General features: G+C 40.5%; 1 pseudogene; it reads left to right on the top strand.

Annotated features, from left to right (window-relative positions):
* The window catches only part of LOC149159558 (LRR receptor-like serine/threonine-protein kinase FEI 1), a 58,476-nt pseudogene extending 48,177 nt beyond the window's left edge, over positions 1–10,299 (top strand).
* The last annotated feature ends 8,961 nt before the right edge of the window (positions 10,300–19,260 follow it).

Below are 19,260 nucleotides of genomic sequence, written 5' to 3'. Positions count from 1 at the left end.
GGGTTGCACTGTAGTGCACCCTGATAAAGGCCTACTTGCGCTAGTCTTCTTAGGGGCAGTTTTGGATGAATTCAGTCATGGAATCTCTTGGGAAGGAGGCATTTTTATGGTTGACTTCATTAGGGCATATAACAAATGAATTGTGGTTTAATGGTCCCCAAATCCCTCTCAAATATCTGATTGGATGCTACATCACACTTCTCAATTTTGTTCACTGCAAATAAGTTGTTATTGTCCATCACCAGCGTGTACATACCAATGATGTCAATGTCATCAAGCATATTTATAATATCCTCGGTTGTGTATGGAAAATATCCATGGAATGTAACAATTTATGTTTTGAAAGAGGAATTTTCATCTATCACAATATAGTGTTTGGAAAATTGCCAGAGAAGTAAACGATTGGTGAATATCACTCCTTACAGCTTTCCTACAACATTAAGGATGATCAAAGAGAACAATTATATATATATATATATATATATATAGATATATATATATATATATATATATATATATATATATATATATATCACTTCAAATTTGCAAAGTGTATACATGTTTGGATCTTGGAAGTTGCTCCATCTTTCTAAATTCCTTTTCCTCTTTGACTCCTTTCTTAGATAAAAAACAAATTCACAAGAACATAAGGAGCACAGAAATAACCACTCCCATTGTAACCATTGATCCAATAAGGAGTCCATTCAAGTACCATGCCAATGTCCTAGCATGTTTTGCTGAAGTCCAATGGGTTCCAGATAGTCAGTTTTAAATTTTATTTATATACAGATACCATAAATTTTAGAGAGTCACCACCAAACTCTGTAACTCTCTTTCGCCCAATGGACTTGAGAGGTTGCAAAGAGATATATTTAAACATAAGTTTGATGCTCAGGGTTTGAACGAGTCATTCACCGAGGCTGAAATTAAGTGTTTGAGGAAAATATCACGCGAAAATCCTTACTTTATCAAATTGGTTTGTGATAGGACCTGTGGGCTGGTAATAGGTCATGTGTGATTAATGAAACGTCGCCAAATAAACAAACACACAATGGGACAATCATTTTATTTTTTGTTTTGATTTTGTGCTAGTGATCTACACTTTTTGTTACTTTAATTATGATTTTCAAAGATTCAGATTCTATTTGGGAAAGCTCAAGGTGTTGAACTCCATTATGATTACCCATACACACACCAACTACATTTGAATGAAGAAAAACAAACAATTTCCATTGAAACCAGATATTCCTCCAGAAATGGATAACTACTACCTTAATCTTAAGATGTTATCATTTTACTTTTCTAATTACGATGGTATCACTCTCTTTCTCTAATTATTACCTAGAACCATCCCATTTTGGTCAGAGTACTTACGTAACTCTTGGAAATTATTCCCAAAATGATATGCAATGAGAAAGGAACTACACCATGAATTGAACTGGGCTAGCTGATAATCGAATTGGAGCCAATTGTAGGGAACTACTGGCAGCTTACCACGAGATGACAACCCCAACCCACACATAAAATTTAATTGGACAATGGTAATAATCTCAAATGATTCATTTGTAGGGCCCAAAGTTTAAATCCAAAAAGGATTTATTACAAGAATGGTGCATGCAAGGCTTCAATAGGTTTTAGTTAGGATTTTCACCTCCCCACCATGAGGCTTTTTCTCACTAGTGTGAATAAATTCCCTACCATAGAAGACTATGTTTCTCTAAAACCCATCAAGATTGGAGGATGTCAGATTGATGTTGTCGAGTTTAAACTTATTGTACTAGGTATTGGAATCTTCTCTCTTGTCATAAAGATTGTCATGGTCCTAAAATAAGGACCGGAAGGATATTATCCCCTTGTTTGAAATCAAAGGCCCACTTCCCTAGTAGTAAATTGAAAAGGAAAAATCCCTGAATCAAGACAAGACCTTTCACTACCAAGCCTTGTCAATAAGGAAGGTAAGGGTTGTATGTATGAATTAGACTCTCTTTGATTGCAGATGAAAAAAAAATAACACAAAAAACAAAGAGTCAACAAAAAAATGGAGCATGCCAGAAATGCAGACAACTAATTGAGCAAATACCATGCTACCCCACAAGTTCCTTATCTTCTGATACACATATTATCTCTCTTGCAAACTACAAAATTTTGATGCCATAGTCTTGTTATTCATAGGAATTATCAGAAAGGAGCACATATAGAAGGTTGACCTATCCTAACTAGCTAATTTTAGCTCATAATTTTGCGCAGCGGAAGCACTATATATAATACTAAGGGGCCTTCTCTTCATGACTTCCTTAAGGCGGAAGCACTAAAGTGCTATTTGTTTTCATTTGCTTTGTTAACACAAGGAATCTTTCTATATTTACCTCAATGGTTTTCTTTGATGTGATATACGATTCTGTTTTGAATAACCTCCAATATGCTATTGGTCTCTCCTAGCCTCACTCCCAATCTATCCTGGAAACAACAACAAAAAATGGAGAAAGAAAAAGCAATTTCAGCGATTAGCTAGCAATTCCATATGTTGCTCATGCCACAACAAACAATATGTGAATAGGAAAGGGGAACCTTATTTGTGGAAAGTTTCCCAACCCACATAGGCCGATGATAGACATACCTTCTATTCTCAAGGCTAGGAAACTCAAATTTTATAAATATATTAGACCATAGCCCATTTTTCCCAACATTAGCTCAAATGACACTGAAGAGACCCATTACAACAACATAAGTGGAGTGGAGGTAAGAAAATGTACATATAAGCCAACATTATTAGATGATTCACTACAAATGATTAAATATTGCAACAAGTGGAGCACTCCATAACCAAATTGAAGTGGGATAATATATGGTTAATATTGCTCCACCACCTCATCTCGTATTATGGACAAATTTCCTTCCTCACAAATTATAGTTTTCATAAATGGATTATACTTGCCTAATTTTATAATTTAAAGAATCCTCCACTAATGACCTATTAAATTAGACCAAACATGATAATGTTTGCTCTAAAGATAAAACAATTACTCAAGCTACTTAGGTGCTATAGAGATTAAACACTACATTACTTTGAAATCTTGTAACCGTTATTTATTTTCAATTAAAAGTGTAGATATTCACAATAACTATGATACATATAAACATATAAAACACTTGCTCGTTTAAATTGAAATTCAATAATTAAAGGATTTTCTAAGTTTAGAATTAAAACCTTCCAAAAGAAATACTCTAGAGATTCTTGGTACTTTTTCCTATAACCTTCATACATATAGGGGATCTTCTCAAATAACTATACTAGCTAAAACTTGTATTTCATAATATTATCCCTAAAAATCATGGATGTCATGACAAGAAAACAAACTTGGGATGTGACAATATTATATTCTATTAACAAATGAATACAAAATGCACTTTTGGCTTTATCTTTGTGGAAATTCGTTCAACTAATCACATACAACATCCCTTGGATCTTCACAAAAGACACTTTAGAAATGTTTAAATTAAAAAACATTGCAGCGATGTTCACATGAAGTATATTTTTGGCCAATTAACTAAAAATAGTATTATTTTAGTTTGGGCACCGAGTGCTTGATAAGTACTGATGAAGTCTGAGCAATGATTTACACATTAAAATAAAAAATCAAAATGAAAATTAAATTCATTTGACATAACCCAAACTAAAATAATACTATTTTCAATGTGCATTTTTCCTTAATTGGCCAAAAATATATTGTTAATTAATTATCCAAACTAAAAATAATACTATTGTCAATGTGTATGTTTAGTTAATTGACCAAAAATATATTATTAATTAATTAGCCAAATATTGGCATCTAATATGCACAAGTCAATGTTTCAGCCCTGAGATAAAAAAAGGATATAGTCTTTCTATCATGGTATTGTTTATCCCCGTTTATAGGTACAACCTCTCAATTACCTGGAAAATTATGTTTCTCCATTGAGAGTATCTATCATGAAATATTTGAATATAAAACAGGGGTAGTGTTCTCATTCAAAATAGCAATTTTGAGCAGACCAAAAGGACTTCATGTGAACATAGTTGCAATGTTTTTTAATTTAAACATCTTTGAAGGCTAATGTTGGGACAAATGGGATATGGACTAATATATTTATAAAACTTGAGTTTCCTAGCCTTGAAAAAAGAAGGTATGTCTATCATGGGCCTCAGTGAGCTAGGAAACTACACACAAATAAGGTTCCTATTTCCTCTTAACATACAATTTGTTGTGGCATCAACAACATATGGAATGGCTAGCTAATTGCCCAAATTTCTTCTTCTTTCTCCATTTTATTTGTTGTTTTGAGGATATATTGGGAGGGATGCTTGGAGAGACCAACAACTTAGTGGAGGCTATTCAGATGGGAATCGTAGATCACATCAAAGAAAACCATTGAGGTAGTTGAAGAAAAGGTCCTTGTGTCAACAAAGAAGATGAAAACAAATAGCGCTTTAGTGCTTCCGCCTTAAGGAATTCATGAAGAGTAGGCCCCTTAGTATTATATATAATGCTTTCACTGCACATATTATGAGATAAAATCAACTAGTTAGGAGGCGTCAACCTTCTGTATGTGCTCCTTTATGTTGATTCCTATGAATAACAAGACTATGATATCACAATTTTGCAGTTTGCAACAAAGATAAGATGTGTATCAGAAGAGAAGGAACTTGTGGTATAGCATGGTATCTTCTCAATTGGTTGTCTGCATTTCTGGCATGTTGCATCATTTTGTTTTTGATTCTTTGTTTTCTGTGTTATTATTTTTTCATCTGCAATCAAAGAGAGTCTACTTAATACATACATCCCTTACTTACCTTCTTGACAAGGCTTAGTACTAAAAGGTCTTGTCTTGATTCAAAGATTTTTCCTTTCAATTTACTGCTAGGGAAGTGGGCCTTTGATTTCTAACAAGGGGATAATATCCTTCTAATCCTTATTTTAGGGCCATGAAAATCTTTCTGACAAGAGAGAAGATGCAAATACCTAGTCCAATAATTTGAAACTTGGCAACATTAGTCTGGCATCCTCCCATCTTGATGGGTTTTAGAGAAACATAGTCTTCTATGGTAGGGAATTTAGAAGTAAATTTTCACGCTAGTGAGCAAAAGCCTCAAGGTGGGGAGGTGAAAACCCTAACTAAAAACTATTGAAGCCCTTCATGCACCATTCTTGTAATAAATCCTTTTGGGATTTAAACTTCGGTCCCTACAAATGAATCATTTGAGAGTATTATTGTTGTTCAATTAAAGTTTATGTGTGGGTTGGGGTTGTGGTCTCGTGGTAAGGTGCCAGTAGTTATACATTTCTAGAGGTATATCTAGTTTCAATGGCAATTCTTTGTTTTCCTTCTTCTACATTCAAATGTAGTTGGTGTGTGTTTGGATAATAAGTATGGAGTTCGACACCCTGACCTTTCCCAAATAGAATCTGAATATCTGAAAATCATATTTAAAGTACAAAAAAGAGTAGATCATCAGTAAAAAATAAAAATGAGAAATAAAATAAAATTATAGTACCATTTTATGTTTGTTTATTTGGTGACATTTCATTAATCACAGATGACCCGTTACCAACCCACAAGAACTATCACAAAGCACATCAATAAAGTAAGGATGGTTGCATGATATTTTCCTCAAACACTTAATTTCAACCTCAGCGAATGAATCATTCAAACCTTGAGCATCAAACTTATATTTAAATATTTCTTGCAGCCTCTAAATTACATTATACGAAAGAGAGTCACAGAGTTTGGTGGCGACTCTCTAAAATTTCTGGTATCTGTTTATAAATAAACTTTAAAACATATTATATGGAACCCATTAGAATTTAGTAGAGCATGCTAGGAAATTGCCACGGTACTCAAATGGACTCCTTATTGAAGCAATGGTTACAATGGGAGTGAATCTTTCTGTTCTCCTTATGTTCTTGTGGAAAGCTGTAAGGAGTGATATTCACCAATTGTTTACGTCTTTGGAAGTTTTCCAAACACTATATTATGATAGATGAAAATTCCTCTTTCAAAACAAAACTTGTTACATTCCATGGGTATTTTCCATACACAACAGAGGATCTTATAAAAAAGATAAAGATGCTTGATGACACTGACATCTTGTGGAAAGCTGTAAGGAGTGATATTCACCAATTGTTTACGTCTCTGGAATTTTTCCAAACACTAGATTGTGATAGATGAAAATTCCTCTTTCAAAAAACAAATTGTTACATTCCATGGGTATTTTCCATACACAACAGAGGATATTATAAAAAATATAAAGATGCTTGATGACATTGACATCTTGTGGAAAGCTATAAGGAGTGATATTCACCAATTGTTTACGTCTCTGGAAGTTTTCCAAACACTAGATTGTGATAGATGAAAATTCCTCTTTCAAAACACAACTTGTTACATTCCATGGGTATTTTCCATACACAACAGAGGATATTATAAAAAATATAAAGATGCTTGATGACATTGACATCATTGATATGTACGCATTGGTGATGGACAATAACAACTTATTTGTGGTGAAGAAAATTAAGAAGTGTGATGTAGCATCCAATCAGATATTTGAGAGGGAGTTGGAGATTTTGGGAAGAATTAAACACAGGAATATTGTTAATTTGTAGGGTTATTGTAAATCTCCATAAACTAAAATGCTTATCTATGATCTCTTACTCATGGGAAGCTTAGATGAATTTCTCCATGGTTAGTACTTTGAAAATTAGATGAATATTTTTATTGATGCCATAGTTTGCAACCATGATGTATGCCTACTTATAAGGTTTCTGATTTTTTTCACGCTGTAAACAACCTACTCCACATTTAAACTGGATGACCTGACTAAAGATAACACTTGGAGCAGGCTGAGGCGTGAATTACTTGCATCATCACTGTGACCCTAGAATTGTCCACTGTGATATAAAGTCTATCAATATACTCATTGATGAAAGGATGGATGCAGATGTATCAAAATTTGGTCTTGCTGTTGGGAGTGGGTTCCCCCAAGGACAGTTTTGGGGCTAAAAGCCCATGTTTTGGGACAATTTCGTAATGAAGTTGTAAAGTCTCCGCATTTTTTGGTCGCGGAACGCGAAGGTGTCAAGAGTCATAAAGGGTTGTCTGCCCTTATTTTGTAAAGTGTAAAGTCGGTTGTATAGATCCACCCATGGTTCGCGGACCATGGGATTGGATAAAAAAGGAGCTAAGTAAGATCTAGAGGGATAATGAAGAATGAAGCGAGGAGTTAAGCATTGGAGTCTAAGTGTTCTCGGGTCTTAGCGTAGGTAGAGGCTCTATAATTGAGTGCGCAAAGCCCTAGGGTGGAAGTCTGCAGCTAAGTGCACAGATCCCTGCAACTGAGTGCGCAGGGTAGATGGAGTCTGTATTAACTTAAATATATCAATAAAGAGAAGTATTCCGCAATTACAGTGTATTTAGTTCTTGTTAATGCATCTGCTTATATTTCATTTTGGGTTTAATTTACAATGATTATGTGATGCGTGAATACATGTGATTATATTGGTTAATTGAACGCAAGTAAGAATATCAGTTTACGTAGTGCTAACTGTGATTGATTAGTAAGATAAGTAGAACATTTGTGATAACCTTGGAACCTATACAGTATGTTGTCATAGCTACACAAAAGTACTTGGATCACAGGTTAAGGCTACACGAAGGTCAATTGTACACTTTCGCGGAGGTACTGAAGGTGGAATAAAGGGGTAGACTGACAGAGCCCTAAGGCTTAGTGATCTGCGTGAAGGTAGTGCCTGAGGGTAAAAACCAACATCATGACCATCTCAGGGTGCGCAAACTTGTTTCCATCATCCCCCCATACTGCTATGCATGAGACTTCAGTCCGCGCTTCGCGGGCTAATGCCGAAAGGGCCAATAGTGTAGGGATTTGTTTGGCTAACTAACGCTGAACCTGGGTTGGGCCCCACAAAGCCAAAAAATGGTTCCTTTTCCGGGATCGAAATCTGCATAAGAGATGTGTGATGTCAAATCTCTAGAATCCAACTAAGAAAAAGGTTGAAGACTAGTTGGATAGGAAGATCCACGAATTCACAGTGCAGGAGAACAGAAATCTACAGCTGACAAAGGAATAGTGGCTAGACAAGTACCTATATATAGAAATCCATGAGATGTTTTTATGTTCCTTTCCAGTTGAGTTATACGAGTGGATTGTGAAGCTAGCGGATAGCCAAGGAAGGTGGAGACTTAACGGTCCTATTGTCTAGACCCCGAAGTTAGTACAGACTGGAAGCCTATGAGGATAAGATCACTCATGCTGTCGATCATTGGCTCGATCGCATCATAGGAGGATTTGTGATTGAATTTGGGGTTGATACCTCAATTAGTTACAGCGAGGTGGAGCGACGTCTTTTCAAAGGTCCGCAAGGTAAGTACTTGAAGTCTTTAAATACCTAGATTAAGATGTTATTGTGCGAAAAACGGGTTATGCAGCTACCTTGATGTCTGGAGCTATGTGAAGTGGAAAGACTTATAGAAACGAAGGAAGAAAGGGTCTTGAATATAGCCCACTAATTTCACTACCGTTGGGTGTCGAAGAGGGAGTAGCGTAGGCTTATCCGTGAAGTGAAGTGAAGTTAATAAGACAGGGATTCCCGCGATTGTGACCTCCACCTACACCACCTCCAACTTCACCACTGTCACTTAGGACTTCACCCATACCACCACCACCTCCAAGTGGATTCAACATGGAAAATTCGGTGAAGTTGCCTTTGTTTAAGGGCTTGGGAAATGAGGACCCAGACCAGTTTCGGTTCATCATGAAAGCTATATGGGAAGCTCAGGGTGTCACAAATGATCACATGAAGAAGGTGTTGGGTGTGGAGCTTGATTATCTTCTGTATTCAAAGGTATCGCCGCATTGGACCCCATTTCGTAATGGGGCGGAAGAGCCACCCGTAAAATATTCGCTGCAGGGGGGGTCTAGGGGGGGACGACTACGACCTTTGGGAGGTCCCCCCTAGCGGGGGGATCAGGGGTAGTGCCCCTGAAGCTAAGAATAGATGTAAAATTTCTGTGTAAAATTTTGTAATTTTGTAGTCAATCTGGGCCTTTCATTAGGTGGAGATCTGACGGTGGAAGTTATGTTTAATTTAGGGTTTTTTTCCCTAGAAGGCAACCCCTCACTACATATGAGGGAATTGTATTGCGTCTATGGATATCTATATTCTGAGTGAGGAAGAGAGAGGAGATTGAGAGTGAAGAGGGAATTACAGCGGATTTGCTGTAGGTTGTATCTCTTCAGTTTGATGGATAATATAAAAGAAGGACTGGCTGTTTCTCCATGGACGTAGCCCAAACTGGGTGAACCACGTAAATATGTGTCTCTCTTGTTTTATACATTTTCTGTGTTTATATTTCTGCAATATTTTATGTGTTCCATTGCTCTGTAATATACAATTCTCTAACAGAAGGAAACATTGGTTGGTAGAGATCTAGACCGCGCTAAATAAAGAGTTCAGTAGGCCTAAATCCGAGGCATAGTCGATTGTGGGTTTCAAGGAAATCATGATGAAACTAGGTGAGACACCTTGGGAATTGAATCAGAGATTGAAGTGTAAAATCTGTGAAGTCAATATGAACTTAACATATGGACAAAACCATGAGTGGTTTATGGCTTCAATCCTGCCGCACCTAAGGGTTGCACTATCACAACAGAAGATTATGATTGAGGTAGAGGCCTTGGAGATTGTTGTAAGACTACATGAAACGCTGATGCAAGATCCAAATCTAAGGGTTCAACAGATCCATGCGTAGTTGCAAAATATTTTCCTTGAAATGCAATGTTTGAAGCATGACAGAACAGTTCGATTGGAGGCGCATGAAGAAATATGGTGCCTAAATGTAAAGGTCAGGGGCATGACAAAAACCACTACTCAGTCTTTGCGAACTATACTGCAGGAGGAGGATCGATGCCTTTGAGGCCAAAATCCCAAGCAGGACTGAGTGTGGGGCCTGTGTTGTGGTGCGCTATATGTCAAGTAGGAGGGACACATACAATTGATAATTTCCATTTGCTGCAGAAGTTTATACAAACACCACAACAACTGTTTTGCAACTTTTGCAGGTTGGTAGGGCATGATGAGCGCAATTGCCAAAGTTATGAATTGATGATGGACAGAACACCTGCCTATAGAGTCCAGGGAGAAATGCGACCTCTTGACCAAAGCGTTGGGATGGCGCAAACAAGCTTTCAGGGGCGTGAGCGAGGCCGAGGCGGAGGAGGACCTGGTAGAGGTTGGGGACAACTGATCTGTTGTAATTGTGGAGGACCAGGACACTATGCCCATGAATGCACTAACCCAACGTGTCCATCATGCAAATATTGTACTTGGTTTGATCATCAAACAAAGGACTGTCCTATGCTGATATTGAGGATACATGACAAAGGGGTGCTACCACCTTAGCCGAATCAAAACCTGCAGATGATGAGGGCTGAGCCTCGCGAAGAGGGTCTGAATGTGAATATAGTGCTCCGAAGTGGAATTGAAACGAGTGATGATAAGGGGAAACGACTCAAAGGTAGTGCATCGGTTCACAAAGCTTTAGCAAAGGAGACTAAATTTGATTTGGAGTGCGCACGCGAAACGTTCATGGAAGAAAAGAAGAGCTTCGCCGAGGCCTCTACCTCAGGGAGCAGGGATAAGCCTGATCAAGAAATGGACCCTTCTATGCTTTCGACCTTTCTAGAGACCTGCATGAAGCTGCTATGCAATAGCAAGGTTATGAAGGGGTTACAAGAGCTTATAAATAGATGCGCTGGAAACACTCTAGGTGAACTGCATGTTGTATGGAATATTTGCAAGGATAAAGCAAGACAGGATGAGAGATGAGACTGACTGCACAAATAGGAGAATATCAAATGGATAAGGTTATTCTGGATATGGGGTCAGATGCGAACGTTTTACCAAAGTAGACTTGGGAGCGGATGGGAAGACCCGCGCTATAGTGGTCTTCAATTTAGTTAAGGATGGAAAATTAGCGGAATATCATCCCCATGGGATGGCTACAAGGAGTAATTGTAGATATTGAAGGCACGAGCACATTGGCTGACTTTGAAGTGATAGAAATTGTGGATGAAAACTACCACTACCCTACGCTCCTTGGCATTAATTGGGCTACTGACATGAATGGGGTAATCAACCTAAAGAAGTGAAAGATGATATTTGAAAAGAAATCTCTTTGTGTAATAGTACCCCTAAATCTTACTAAAGGATCTCGCTATACTGAACTAGTATGTGATTACGAAAGTGATGACGATTTGGACTACATATATAAAATAACAACGCAAGACCAAGATTGGGTGAATCCAATAGCAGATGGACAGATTACATGGGATAGCGAGAGTTCCTATGCCTTAGACTTTAATGAAGAATTAGAGCGCTGACAGAATCAGCTACATGAAGTAACCATGCTGGGCTGTAACATGATGACCCAGTCATTGCACTGTGTATTGTTAGAGATAAGAAATATACCCACTTATGATGGCTTGTATGATGTAGATGTATTTTTGGATGTATTTAAGAGGGAAGTACCAAAGAAGCAACACTTCCATGATTTGGACTGGGCACTACGCGCTACGCCTGCGAGATGGTGGGGTATGCACAAGGGTAGCTTTGACGATTGGTGCGAGTGTAGGAGGATGATGCGAACATGCTTTGGGAAGCCGAAGGTACGAGTGATAGACAAATATGATGGGAAGGATGATCCGTGCACACACTTGGAAAAATGGGCTAAGGCTTATGGAGCAAACCCCAACCTGAATGGGTGCACTTGTTTTGTCACACCTTGGATGACATCCCGATGAATTGGTACATGGAATCAGAGCTCCTCCATGGTATAGGTGAATGGGGTATTCTACGTGAAGGATTCATAATTACGTTCAACTTCGAAGACGAGTTTGACTATATTCACAAAGCGCTACAAGAAGTCAAAGTAGCAATCTCTAGGATACCACAGGATCCTTTGGATCTGATTCAACCCGATTGGACTACTCAGCTGAGCCACGCACTGGAATTCTATATTGTGACTGCTGAAGAAGAAGATGAGGATCCACGAAATATTAATATCCGTAAAACCGAGTGTCGCCATGAGGTCGAGGGGCCGCAGATTGAGAATCCTGATATAATTGCGTCACTGAAAACAAAACATGTAAATATTATTATGGAGGTGAAGCCCAAATTCGTGAAGATTTGAGATTACTATGATGACGCGATAGTAGAGAAGGTCACCAAATTTCTCCACAAATACCAGGATTTTTTCCCTACCAAGTTCATGGAGTTAAAGGGGATAATAGGATACCTGGGCGTTATGAAGATCACGTTAAAACCTGACACAAAGCTGGTTAAACAAAGACCTTACCATCTCAATCTGAAGTATAAGGAGAAGGTCAACTTAGAGCTAGACATGATGATTGCGACAGACATCATTAAGCCCATAGAAGAATCTGATTGGGTAAGACCAATGGTGGTACAGGAAAAGAAGCAAAAGGATGAAATAAGGATATGTGTAGATCTCAGGAAGTTGAATGACTCTTGCGTACATGATCCCTTCCCGACTTCGTTCGTTGATGAGGTATTGGATAATGTAGGTGGACAAGAAGTGTACTCCTTCACTGATGGGTTCTCTGGGTACCATCAGATCGAAATCGCACCTGAGGATAGAAGCAAGATGACCTTAGCGACTGAGTGGGGATGCTTTTAGTACACTGTAATGCCTTTCAGATTGAAGAATGTGTCTGTGATTTTTTTGTGCATAGTCATTATTGCATTCAAAGAATTCACTCATAAGTTTCTGGAGGTGTACTTTGACGATTGGACTGTGTTTGGGTTGGTAAAATGCCATGTGGAAAGTTTGCGCCTGATGCTAGATACTTATCGAAGGTACTAGATTGCGCTCAATCTGAAGAAATGCTTATTTTTTATGATCCTTTTTGGACTCTGCTGGGTCATGTGGTTTATAGATAAGGACTAATGGTAGATCCATGAAGATCACAGTGATACTTAACTTGGAGGCGCCGAGGAGTGTGAAACAGCTACGTGCAACCTTAGGAAATACTAAGTATTACAGGAAGTTTATCAAGGGCTATGCCCAGATCACTGCGCCTATGGAGAAGTTGTTGAAAAAGGATGTCACATTTTGTTGGAATGAGGATTGTCAGAAAAGATTAGATGTATTAAAAGGAAAAATTGTCACCGCACAGATTTTAGTCTTCCTGGATTGGAAGAAGGAGTTTCATGTACATGTAGACGCATCATGTATAGCACTGGGAGGAGTACTAACACAGGCTAGCAGAGGAGAATTGGACCATCCTATAGAATTTGCAAGCAAGAGGTTATCCAAGGCTGAGAAGAACTATTCCACCACTGAGCGCAAAGGGTTAGCCATGGTATACGCGCTCCAAAAGTTTAGACACCATTTGTTGGGTGGAAATTTTAAGATGTATACAGATCATTCTGCGTTGAAATACTTGGTCAATAAGCCTATGTTGGGGGGGAGAATTTGTAGGTGGTTGTTATTGTTCTAGGAGTATGATTTTGAGGTTATTGTGAAGCCTGGACGACTGAATGCTGGACCAAATCATCTGTCGCACATCGAAATGGGGGAAGAGCCCACTAATTTGGAGGAGGGATTGCCTGACGCATGGCTATTTGCAGTGCACGTCGCAGATGGTCACTTTGAAGACATCATACACTTCCTAACGACAGGAACTGCCCCGAAAGGCTACACTGTCCAGCAGAAGAAGGAGTTAGTGGTGAGCGCGACAGACTTTTCTATCATTGCCAGACATCTATACAAAATTGGATCTGATGAAGTATTACGACGATATGTACTGGAGTTTGGAAGGAGCAGTATCCTGGTGGATGCTCACGGGGGCACAGCGGGAGGACATTATGTAGGAAGGGCGATCATGCAAACGATTGTACGTGCAGGGTTGTGGTGGCCAACCCTCCATCAAGATTTAAAATCTTACTGCAAGGCATGTGATGTGTGTCAAAGGACTGGCAGACCATCGCGGAGAGATGAGCCACCTCTGAACCCTGACTTTGCAACCTTTCGAGAAATGGGCGATAGATTTTGTGGGACCCATTCAGCCCCAAGGAAAAAAGACGAGAGCAGGGTATATTATCACTGCAACTAAGTATTTGACTTGATGGGTAGAGGCACAACCTGTGAAGGATTGCACAGGCATGACTTATGTGAAGTTCCTCTTTGAGTATGTACTGACGCAATTTGGGTGTCCAAAGATTTTGATGAGTGATCATGGTATGCACTTTCTGAACAAAACGATCAGGTGCTGATGGAGGAATTTCAGGTATATCACCAGAAAAGCACACCTTATCACCCACAGGCTAATGTGATGGTGGAATCATTCAATAAGGTGTTGGAGAATGCACTGACCAAGGTTTGCAATGCTTAGCGAAGTGATTGGGACCTACGCATACCTGCAGTACTATGGGCCTATCGGATGACATGCAAAAAGTTGACTGGATAGACACCCTTTAGGCTTGTATATGGTGTTGAAGCAGTGATGCCCATGGAATACATTGTCCCTAGTTTGCGCATAGCGGTAGTCATGGGTATGATGGATCACGGAGCCCTGAAAGAGAGGCTCGCACAACTTATTGAGCTTGAGGAAGAGAGATTTCTAGCTGGATTTCACCCACAGGTCCAAAAGCAGCGTGAAAAAGCATGGCATGATCGACACATTAAGCTGCACAATTTTAAGTTAAATGATCTGGTTTTGTGATATGATAGTAAGTTTGATAAATTTCTAGGGAAGTTCAGGATGCATTGGTTAGGGCCCTATGTCATTAAGGAGATTACTAATGGCGGAGCAGTTCAGTTGGTTAAATTGAATGGAGATCCCTTCCTAGGAAAGGTGAATGGCAGCCGATTGAAGCCATACACTGGTGATCCATCCAGGTGACTATATGAGGGTAGCATAGTCTTAACGCTCTAGGCAGCTGAAAGGAGGTGCAGGACTATAAACTACACTGCTCGGGTTGGGGAACTGCGTGATTGGAGGATGGTGCAGGACAAGGAAATGTCACAAGGTTCGCGACAACATGAAGAGAGCTACGCTACCCAGGGGGAAATCATGCAGGATAGCCGAAAAGTGATCATTAAAGTCATTGTTCATGATTTGATGGTAGGAATGCGGCCAAATGGAGTGGGCGACCAGCATTTAAGATAAAATTTATGGGTAAGATCCTTGAAAATCTTCCGTCAATCCGACATTAATGAATCGAATGTGGGGGGAACGGTCTGATTTGAATTCAAAATGCCCTATAAATTATAGGTGGAGGCCCAACAAAAAACACTTCGAATTTTGAACATTGCGTTGGTCAACTCTTAGATGTGCATGATCCAGATATTCCCAGAAGCATTTCTCGACTGCCTAGTGTTTGATCAATTCCCAGAATCCAACTGCAAATTCATCCATGATTTTATCCCCAAATCCGAAGCTATGGACACCGAAGCAGTAACAACTGAGGGGGCTATGCCAGAAGTTGTTAGGGAAGTAGAGGGAGTTTCTCTAGAGATTACAGAGGTAGCTGAAGTTCCCAAATCACCATGGGCACCTAGACCGAAGCTGACCCCAACCAAGGAGAGTGTAAAGGATAAGAAGGGCAAGCAGGCTGTGATACCAGTGAGTGCATTGCCAAGAAGAAACCCATCGAAGGACAAGCCCACTGCATAGGAAAAGGGCAAAGCCACTAACCTGGAGTCGGAGGAGGAAGAAATTGAGGACATCCTGATGGATGATGAGGAGTTTGGCATGGAAGTGGAGAAAGTTGAAGTCAAGGGTTTTGACCCTATCACTAAGTTTCCCAAATACATCCCTCTGCACAAGGGTAAGACCAAAGTGCCAAAGGACATTGACGAAAGAAAGGTCGCCTTGCACACACCTCTGCTACCAGATGAAATTGTCTTTGAAGGACTGTGATTGGGGAAAATTCCTCTATTGAAACTAGAATATTTGGACTTAGCTGACCATGAGAAGTTCCCGCACTTGGTGATAAAGCATCTAATGTGCAGTGTTGTTGACACAACCACCAGGATGACTGCATTGGAACTGTGGAAGTGGCTCAGGGGAGTAGACAAGGCAGGGCTGCTCAACTTGCTATGGGTGCTGCACTACAATCGCACCCCCATTACAATATTGGTCATCAAGAAGCTACTATGATTGGTACACGATGGATGTATATGATTGGAGGAGTCAATACCCATCACCGATAGCTTGATCCAAAGGATCACGCAACTTCCCTACACAGGGAAAAATACAACCGTGGTTTTTGGTGGAAAAGGTGGTGAGAATGCTCTCACGGAGGCCATGAAGGAGAAATTCAAGCTCGTAAAGAATCCGTGAGGCTATGCCATCTTGAGTATCTATGAACCTATAGTCAAGGTGGCCATGTAGATTTTGGCAGGAAAGGTTATGAGGAAGTGTCATGCAGATGAAGTGCTAGCACCAGTTGTTGATCTTGCAACCTAATGCGCCGAAGGAGTCTAATTTAATTAGGCACGTTATCTTTGTGATGAGTTCCTTGCGAACTTTCGCGAGGCATAGGAGCTTAGCAAGACCTTCCACTATGCGTGGCTCTTATTGTCTATTGTGCTGGTAGCCTAGGAGTTGCCGGAAGACAGCCAATTCCCATGAGTCGCGCCGGACCTGCCAGAAGCAGCGAAGTATGCTTCGCTATGGGCAACCAAGGATTCTCAGTGCATCAAGGACAACAATATCTTATGGATCTCGATGGAAATGAATATCCACATGGCTATCAATCGCAAACCGCGATTTTTGCCTACTGTATTTACCAAACTGCATGAGTACACAGAGTTCAATGCAGACTTTCACCGCGTATCAATCACGACACATAAGGATGCTGAGTAGACATGGTATGACTTGCCTTACTTAGCAACAAATGATGCGATTGATGGAGTTCTTGACCGCTGGTCAGCGGAGTGGCGCACTACCTTAGACTTGGCGGTGGGGTCGAGAAAGTTCGTCGCACAATGCAAAAAGGAGGAGGCCAAGCTCAAGATGGCGCAACTAGTCGAGAAAATGAAAAAGGAGGCTACTTACAAGGCCTAGGTGGAGTGTGATGCTGCCCAACAGATGGAAAAATAGGCAAGTGACACAGAGTGTGGTTGTGCCAAAGGCGCGAGGTCGTATTTGCTCGAAAGAGAGGAAGAAACGGACGAGAAAATAGAGCATCATAGCGCAGACCTGCAGATGACGTTGGACTACATCAAGCATCCAAGGGAACAAGAAAAAGTGGGGTCGAGGAAGAAATCCAAGGCCAGTAAGGCATCGCTAGACCCAATCACCCTCACAGAGGGAGATTTGCATGACATTGGAGACATGGTGCGGGATGTCACCACGGAGGCACTACAGCAGTTTGAGCAGCAGTAACAGCTACTATTGGGGGCCATCCAGACGGGTCTGCAGGAGCTGCAGACCCACACATCATAGGCTAGCATGATGTCCACCAGCCTCACTATCGGTACTTCAGAAGCTGTCGAGATGCTGCGTGCGAAGGTCTCCCGAGCGATAGTGCTGCCGGATGGAGCACTGACCACATAAAATGAAGCTGATAGACCCACTGTTAGTGCCCTCAAGGGAGTGGGGTTGAACTTGGCAGTGCTCCCTTGTGAGGCGCTCCACCTATTGTAGGATGGAGTGGTCATGGAGTTGAGCGCTCATGAACATCACGCTATGCAGGTAATCGGTGAAAAATAGATAAATAATGTGCATTTGGCCCTACAACGAGACTCTGCCATCACCATTGTGACCAAGGTAACTGACCGAAACAAATGCATAGTTTAGGTCATGGAGGAGGCATGCCGAATGGTCCCGGAGTTGGCCATTCCTGAGGGAGAACTAGTTGAGGTGCATGTTCACAAGCTTGATATAGGGGTGCATGATGCTCGCACATAGATGGCTAAGGCTCAGATGGAGCTGAACCTACAGATTGCAGATTCACAGTTGAAGGCCCAGCCTTCAACTCAGCCAAATTTAAAGGAGCACCGTGAAACCACTGTCACAGAGGCGATAACAGTGGTAGACACTGCAGTAGCAGAATTCACACAGTTGTTTGAACAGTCATTCGAGGTCCTGACATGCCTGCAACAGGAACCTAATGTACAATGGCTAGAGATAGAGGCAAGAGAACTGCAGCAATGCTATGACGAAGTAAAAGGTACAGTGCGCACATCGCTCTCATGCAGAGATTGGCGAAGCTGCAGGAGGCCAAAGCACTGAAAGAATAGGTAGATGCAACACAACACAAAGAGGCAGTGCTGAAGGTGCGTGAAGCCCTGGTTGGATGATGCTTATTTGGTCACAACCTCTATTGAAGGTAATATTTCTAATCTGCAAGGAACTCAGCAGAAGATTCAGGTTAATAGTTCAAGACCAACGACAAAGCAATTAGTTGAAGAAGCGAGGCGACTGCATAGTGCACTGCCGAGCTTTTCATCATACAGGTCGAGCTGGGAGGTCTTCATGCCAAGATATCCATGCACACAGAGTGACTCGAGGGCGGGTCACCATGTTTGTGTTGGGGGCTTGTTGGGAATGGGTTCCCCAAAGGACAATTTTGGGGCTAAAAGCCCATGTTTTGGGACAATTTTGTAATAAAGTTGTAAAGTCTTTGCATTTTATGGTCACGGAGCGCGAAGGTGTCAAGAGTCATAAATGGTTTTCCACCCTTATTTTGTAAAGTGTAAAGTCAGCTGTAAAGATCCACCCATGGTCCACGAACCATGGGATTGTATAAAAAGGAGCTAAGTAAGCAAGCTCTAAAGAGATAGTGAAGAATGAAGTGAGGAGTTAAGCATTGGAGTCTAAGTGTTCTTGGGTCTTAGCGTAGGTAGAGGCTTTGCAGCTGAGTGTGTAGAGGCCTAGGGTGGAAGTCTGCAGGTGAGTGCGCAGACCCCTACAACTAAGTGCGTAGGGTGGATAGAGTTTGTATTAACTTAAATATATCAATAAAGAGAAGTATTTTGGAACTACCGTGTTTTTAGTTCTTGCTAATGCATCTTCTTTTATTGTGTTTTGGGTTTAATTTACAATGTTTATGTGATGCGTGAATATATGTGATTGTATTGTTTAATTGAATGCAAGTAAGAATGTCAGTTTACGCGGCGCTAACTGTGATTGATTAGTAAGATAAGTAGAACACTTAAGATAACTTGGGAACTTAT

This window comes from Pinus tabuliformis, chromosome 5_2, assembly GCF_031772625.1.
Source record: "Pinus tabuliformis cultivar Carrire ecotype Pingquan chromosome 5_2, CPIR1, whole genome shotgun sequence".
Taxonomy (NCBI): Eukaryota; Viridiplantae; Streptophyta; class Pinopsida; order Pinales; family Pinaceae; genus Pinus; species Pinus tabuliformis.
Note: the sequence above shows the minus strand (reverse complement) of the source record. Positions and strands in the feature narration are given on the sequence as shown.